Genomic DNA, 7760 nt, shown 5'->3' with positions numbered 1-7760 from the left:
AGATTTACCATTTAGTATTTCGTTTATTTGTGTTTCCAAGATTTTATATTTCCTGATTAGTAGTTCTCTGAAACTCCTGCTAAGGTGGTTCCAAATTAAAGTTTTCATCCTTTATGAGTTGTTTATTTGAAACCGAACCAGAGATTCAGGTTAGGAGATTGAGAGTAATTTTGATGTTCAGTCAGAAGCGCATTTACGGTTTTGCCGATTTGAAGGCTATTCAAATTTCACCGCCCTACCACTCTACTCTAATTTTCTCGACTACTCTATCCACGAATTTTCCATCCCATGTTATAGCCCTTCCCCCACTCGTGTATTAAAGTCACTCTTTTAAAGGTCCGTCCCACGAGAGTTTGCTAGGTGACGCTGGATAAGATAATTAAAGTTAAAGATAATAAAAGTCTTTGTCAGGATCCGCGGTCGTCTCGGGCCTCGGGGAAGCAATAATTTTTAAGGCTTTCAATACAAAGGCAGAGGAACGAGCGTCTTCCTTTGTGAATGACCGAACAAGTACGGTTTACTTCACGCCCGCTGTTATTTTTGCGGTTTATGTCCGACAAAGACTTTTACTAACTTTAATTATCTTACCCAGCGTCCCCTAGCAAACTCTCGTGGGACGGACCTTTTAGTCATTTACATGTTTGCACCCTGTTTGGTCACACACGTGTTTGACGCTGGTTTTGGTAATTGTTTCGTTACTTACACGCGCTCTAGACAATACTGTCTTAACGCATTCCCCGCGGGAGGGGTCCTCAAATGCAGAGGGCCCTCTGGTTTAAAATTTTAAAAGTAAACGTGTCTCGCCAACTAGGGGGCTCAGAAAAATTACTTTTTCCGAGGGCCCAGTATACGCTTCTGACGGCTGACTCTAGGGCACTCACTGAACTGGTCCCTCACTCTTTATGTCATTCATTTGATCATTCATTACTCCCGCTCTAAGTCACGCTTTTGCTCATTCACGTGCTTGCAAACTCTCTAGGTCACTCACTGACACGGTCACTTGCTGTCTGGGAAGAGGTGGGTTTATTTGACGGTTATAAAAATTTCACCGCCCTTCTCCCATTTTGCTAATTTTCTTGGCCACTCAATCCTCAAATTTGCCGACCTTCTGAACTTGCCGCCCTGGGCTATAGCCCATTTAGTTCTGTAAATAGGACATTGTCTTCAGTAACGGGGCATGAGGATGGTTAAAATCAGTGTTGCAAAAAAAAAAAAAATTGAGGGGAAAAACTGAAAAATTACCAGCAAAAAAAAAAAAGGCTGATGGAATTCAATTTTTCTAGAACTAATAGAGATATGAATTATTAGTACAGTAGACTCTCGCTAATCTGGCACATATCACACCAGGGTGTACTGGGTTAACGAAATCGCCGAATTACTGCCGATTGATTGAAAAAGTCCATTTAAATAAAAAACTTCTGCTCGTAAACATGTGCGCACTATGTTTTCCTCTTCTATGCTCGGAGAAAACCGGCCTAAAAACACCGGATTACTGGAGGGATTATTGAAAGTCTGACTCTATACGTAGTAGGATGGGAAACTTTATTTGAAGACAAAAATGGGTTTCAGACGCAAAATATTTTCATAAATCGGGTGTACAAAGCTGGAAATTTGTAATTTTTTAAATTTTATCGTCTCGTTTGAAAATTATAAGTGATAAATGAGGAAGTTAAAGGTATTATTTGTAAATACAGACATGTGATAAATGGGTGTTTTATTGTGTGTAGTACTTATTTTCATTTTAAGAAAGGATACAAGTTTGGTGTGCTATAAAATTGTTCACAGAAAGAAAAATTAACTGTTTAGAACGTAACTGAAAGAAGACTGCTTAATGTTCTTTACATCAATCGCCAAGTCCTCGAAGCGTATACGTGAACACGAAAAGTTGCTGGAGTGAGTGTAGCTCGGCTTTGGATGGTTGAGTTTCCAGCAGCGGTTCCGAACCTTTTCACTGCATACGCCAAGCAGATCATGAGTAAATACTAAACAAGGTATTGAGCGAAACAAGAGGGACCACCTTAGGGACCCCATGGATGGAAACAAAGTCCCTTTGGTCGGGTCCAGTGCCGAGTGGGGAGTACTGAGCTGATATGAATTAGTACGAGATAAGCAGAGCCAGTTGAGGGCCCCACATGGATCTGCCGGCAAATAGATAGAATTCTCTATCGAACGAGACAGACCACAGAGGGCTCACCTGGAATCACTGATGTAAACAAAGCTCATTTGGCCGATCCCATCACCGGCATTCAAAATCTGAACAGGGAAAACATCTACCCTGTGCTGTACTGAAACCGAAACTGCCTTATCACGGTTCCTACATATGAGAGGACAAAAGCTGCGCCGCATAGGTTCAGCTTTTTATCTGAAGCCATGAAGTCATTTAAAGTTTGAGCGGTCACAAGAATTTTTCGCAAGCTCAGTGCGACTCGTTACGGGTAAGGGTGCTGTCGGTGTGCGCGTAATAGCCTACCTATTTATTTGATAACTACTTTGTTGTTGTGCGTAAAGTTCATGCTCCCAAGGGTGGAGCTGACAGGGCCGGGGACGATTCTCATCATTTTTTTTGTTTTTTTAAGCTATAAATTAACTATAAAAGGGCCCGTGAAAAGTCTGGTCTGGGGGCCCACTAGAGGCTTTAGCCTAGGGGCCCGCTCTAGGATGTGGAGGCCATGGTCAGGACTTTAGATAATTTTTTTTTCCTTCAAATGTTCAAGGATCGTCTCTCTTAAACGAGGTTTCTTGTATCCGAGTTAGCTTAGAATTCATTTCCTCTGGTTGACCGAGATCCTTATTTTATTCATATTAATTTGCCTAATTGTTATCATAACGTCACAAAGAGAAACGTTTAATACTTTCACAGTGATCAAAAAAATTAAATTTAAACGGAAAGTATCTCTCTACTTTGACTTGAAAAGCTGGAAAAAAGCATTTATCGAATACATTCGGATGAATTTTTATTTGTGCGCATTGTTTTGTCCGGTTAACTGTGAGCCTTAATTTTTATCAAGCGAAGGAGGAAGAAATAGTATTCTAGGAACATTTTAAAATACCAATTCTTCATACGCTTTTGATATTCTGCTCTCTTTTCATCTGCAAAGTTTTTATTTATTTGTACAATTGCTCATGATACTGTTAATAAAACATTTTTAGCTGGTAATGTGCATCAGAATTCCTTACAATGTTTATAAATATAACACACATTATTCAGTCTGCACCTCAAACTTTTTTTTCGTACGGTATTTTTTGCGAGGGTAGCCGGCACAAACGTTCAAATTTATTATCAAAAACAGCTTATTCATTAATTGTAACACCAGTTGCTGCAAGCAAGTTTTTAAATAAGTATGCTGCATATTGAAAAAATATAATTTTTATAAATATAAATTTTAATTTAGATTTAATTTTTAACTGCCTTCAATTTTTAATTAATTTTTATTTTCAATTAAAATGTAATCGTAATTAATTTTAATGTTAATGTTAATTAATTTTTTAAATGAAAATTAATTGAAAGTTTTAAATAATTTTAATTCTTAATTAATTTTTTATTAGTTTTTTTATTTTAAGTACGTTTGGCACCTGCGGACACTAGTTTGGGTCTCACCGATCGACATCTTCATTGTGAAAAATCGCCCCCCCCCCAACACATCACCCTGGATCCGCGCCTGCCTCATCCAAAAGAGTACAAATTACCACGGGGCCCAACCTTTTATAATAAATTCATAAAAAATTAGAAGTAAAAATAATCAGACATCTGAAGGAATATATTTTTATATTTGCAAATTCTCCATATCAAACTTTTGAAACATTTATTAAAAGCCTAAGTAAGAACCGGGTTGGAAATATGTCCCTAAGAGCTGCATTGCGTGTGTTTTGCTTTCATTATTCTGTCTTTTTGGTATTTATTTTTGTATCGTATATGAATGTGGCTGTCTATCTGTTGTTTTTGCAATGAAAAAAAACCATCTAGGCCAGCGGTTCTCAACCGGTGCTCCGTGTGAACTCCCAAGGGCTCCGCGGCCCTCGAGGAAAATAAAAAAAGAACCAGTAAATTTGAAAAAAATAATTATTAATATTTTTGAATAAAAATAAATCAGTAACTTTGATGAATAAATAAAAAATAAGCCTACGGGGCTCCGCCATAGAAATTATATACTGGAAAGGGCTCCGTGGGTCAAAAAAGATTGAGAACCGCTGATTTAGACAAAACGTTGTATGCGGGTAATATCGAAGAGTGCACTAAAACAATTTTCACACCTACCGTTCTTTTCAAGCAGTTTTTAATTTACATACACACACAAAGTCGCAACTAGGGAGAGCGGGTCCACTGTATCGAGTGCTGAACTAGAGGGGGCGCCGACAGGGGCGTAGCCAGAAATTTCGTTCGAGGGGGGACCACTTTCATTTCGGGGGGGGGGGGACCAAAGTGACAGAACAATGGATTTGGCCATCTTTTTCCCTTTTTTCGGTAATTTTCTCACATTTCGAGGGGGGGACCAGACCCCCAAGTCCCCCCCCTCGCTACGCCCTTGGGCGCCGAATTGCCCCTTTAACACCACTCTTTCTAACCTTTCCTTATACGGGGACGCCAAAAGCTTGCTAGCTCCAGTTAAAAAAGAACCTGTATGTACCTTAAACCTTGCAACATACATACTGATGAACAGGGCCACAACGACATGCGTGGTCAGCCGGAGCAAGCACGCATTTTGGTGCCCCCTTTTAATATTGAAGGAGAGATGAAGGGTTAACATTTGCGCTCCTGTCTGGCTCGGAGTTCGGGGGCATCAGTCAGTGCCGTCTTAACGCATGGGCACACCCGAGCACGGCCCGGGTGCCTCAAGAGAAGAGGGGCCTCCCAAAAATGAGATCCGATTGAAATTTTCAAGGATTTACCATGTAGGGCCTCCTAAAAACCACTTGGCCCGGGGGGGCCCATAATACTCTTAAGACGACCCTGGCACCAGTCCCACCTGCTCCTCTCTAGTTGCGGCCCTGATGCCGTATGTACAGGGTGTTAAGCGGGCCGGGGTAGCAAGTTCAGAGGGGTGGCAAATTTGAGTAATTCGTGGTCAAGAACTTTAAATTATAACGTGAATGGGGGCAGAGCAATTCGAATAGCCAGCACGTGGCGAAGCCATAAATCTGTGTCTGGAAACGGATTTAGTGTGAAGCATGTAAATAATTTCGTATAAGGACATTACGTTCCCTTCGTGTCATCGCATCATCTAGAAAAAATCATCTGATAACTGATCGGGAGAAATGATAAACGAAGAAGTTTTTATGAAGTTTTTCGTTACCACGGTTCTTCGTGTTCATCACAACGAATTTACTAATCCTCCGTTGATGGATGTTCTTAGTATTATTATATAGCGTTATACTGTATCATGTGTGATTGAATAAATTTAAAAAAAAATTACATTAAACGGAAATATCATATGCTCCAGTGGTTGCCAATTTTTTTGTGAGCTAATGGCCCTTTGTACCGTATTTCCTTCTCGTGCTGCCCCCCCCCCATCTTTCCCCAGGACCTTCTACCCCGGGTGGGGCACTGTTTCACTTGTTGGTCGAAAATTGAACTGCAGCTTAATCCCATTATAGCAAACTTCCAAGAGATCGGAGAAATCACTTCGTTACAACGAAATTTCCTTGTAAAGTGATACGAAGGCCGGTTGTATCAATAAAAATTAGACAAAATTACGATTAAAATAAAGTACTTAACACCAGATTCATTTTCCTTACATTTATTCCGTATCCATCTCACTGTTCAACAGATTAAAAATTACATGTCCATTTAATTACGCGAGGTGGCAAGTAGTGAAGAGGAGGAAGGAGTCAGTAATTAACTTACCGCCGCCAGGCAGGGGTGTCTACGCACGTCGAAGTTTCTTGTCACTCTGTCTGTGTTACGGCTTCTTCCTGAAGGTCTCATCCTATCTCGCCAAACACCTTATTGTGCGCCAACCGACGCCCTCTTGTGCGCCAAAACAGCGTAGCGTTCCCACATAACAACTTGCAGTTACGGTTAAATTGAGCAGGGATATTATCACAATTTATTTCCCTGTATCAAAAGGAATTCCAGGTTGTTGCCGTTGTGCCTATGTAAACTGTTGTGGGAGGTTAGAAAAGTTTTCTTTAGAACGAGATTTTCACTGTAACGTTATTCGTTAAAACGGGGTTAGACTGTATTTGTTTTACTTCATAAATCTCCCCATGGTCTCATTGAGATATCCTGAAAATTTGGATGTACTCGGTTAAGCAGTTTTTGAGGAAAAACTACTCGAAGTACGAGAACTTAAACTGTAATCACCCATTATGTAATTATTTACACTCTAAACCGGAGGTCCTCAAAATTTTTCTAGTTGTGGGCACTGGCTGTACCCATCCATCATCGAAAGGAGAGCACCTTTACAAGTTTGATCATACGTATGCATGAAAATTAGGATGATTTTAATCCTCGAATGCAATTTGAACGAGGTAATTTGATTGAAACGTCGATCGAATTCTAGCAAGCAATTATTGGACAGGAGCTTCGAGAACTCCAGTTGCTTCAGGTAGCACCGTGGTGCTCGCGAGCAACAGGTTGAAGATGCCTGCTCTAAACCATTATACTACATCTGGTCATGTAGGCCCTATGTGAACAAGAAGCCCAGGGTCACGCGAATATGGGTGGCTTTAAGATGGCCTTGGTCCCACGAACAGCTTTGCTGAGTTCGCAAAGTAGTCCCTCCCCCCCCCCTTCTGATGTACACCCCAAACCCAAAACAGAAGTTCTCGAGGTGTGGGTCGCTTTTTCTGGGAATGTTCGGCATTATCGCTCGGAAGGACTTCATGACGACTTTGCATTGCCGTGAACCCCTGCAGTGCTTTGGAATGGCCCTTGCTATTCTTACGAGCAGGCCGAAGAAGCCGCGAGTGACAAAAGTTTCAAGAACCCCTGCCAAGGTCTTCCAAACGGGTATACCAGTCGGTAACCGTTTTTCAGTTTGTTTGCCTTCATCCGGATTTCTGAGAATTATAAGAAAAACCATTATCTATTTTGAAGGCAATAGACCTGTTGGGAAAAGTCATAAAATTTAGATACTGTACTTCCATTTAAGCCCAATTGACTAGCCTTCCATGCACGCCCTTGGGAAAATGAATGGTCTTTTGAAAAAAGGAACTTCGCGAAACATAAAACAAATTTCGTGGAACCTGTCAACTCGGACATCTCCTACATGGGGCAACTTTGAAAGGCACCGTCATAATCCTACAACACAGAATGTCGGCAATACCGAACGGCTTAATTTAATTGTAATGGAACCGTAGAGGTGTCCACTTCAGACAGGTTTTGGTATCAGTAAGCCAATCTGAAGCCGCAGCTACGATTATTATTGGAACGCGTGAGGGCGCTTGCACAGTGTTGCAGTACATTACTAATCATATTTTATCCATCTCATTTCTTATTTACCAGTTCCATTAGTTAGCTGTGTCAACGAAATTATTTTGTGCCACCATGTCTTCAGCAGATTCTGATTCGTTAATGGCTAGCGATAGTTATTCCGAAAAAATCATAAGCGCGGTTGAAAAAAGACCAGCTTTATATGACAAAAATATGTTATTTAAATAGTTTTTTTTTATAATATGTTATTTAAATAAATTATGATGATTCCAGTCATGATATATAAAAAAATTTGTGCGATTTGGTCACGAATCGTAAAAGCATCAAAAATGGGTCAACTTGTAGGTTGTCTTTCTTCAACTTTGAATTAATTTCAAACGGCAAATAT

This window comes from Pholcus phalangioides, unplaced genomic scaffold (genome assembly GCF_987345545.1).
Source record: "Pholcus phalangioides strain wild (caught in Gottingen) unplaced genomic scaffold, Ppha-v1.0 ptg000022l_1, whole genome shotgun sequence".
In the NCBI taxonomy this organism is placed as follows: Eukaryota; Metazoa; Arthropoda; class Arachnida; order Araneae; family Pholcidae; genus Pholcus; species Pholcus phalangioides.
The sequence above is the reverse complement of the archived record's forward strand: the minus strand, read 5'-3'. Positions refer to the sequence as shown.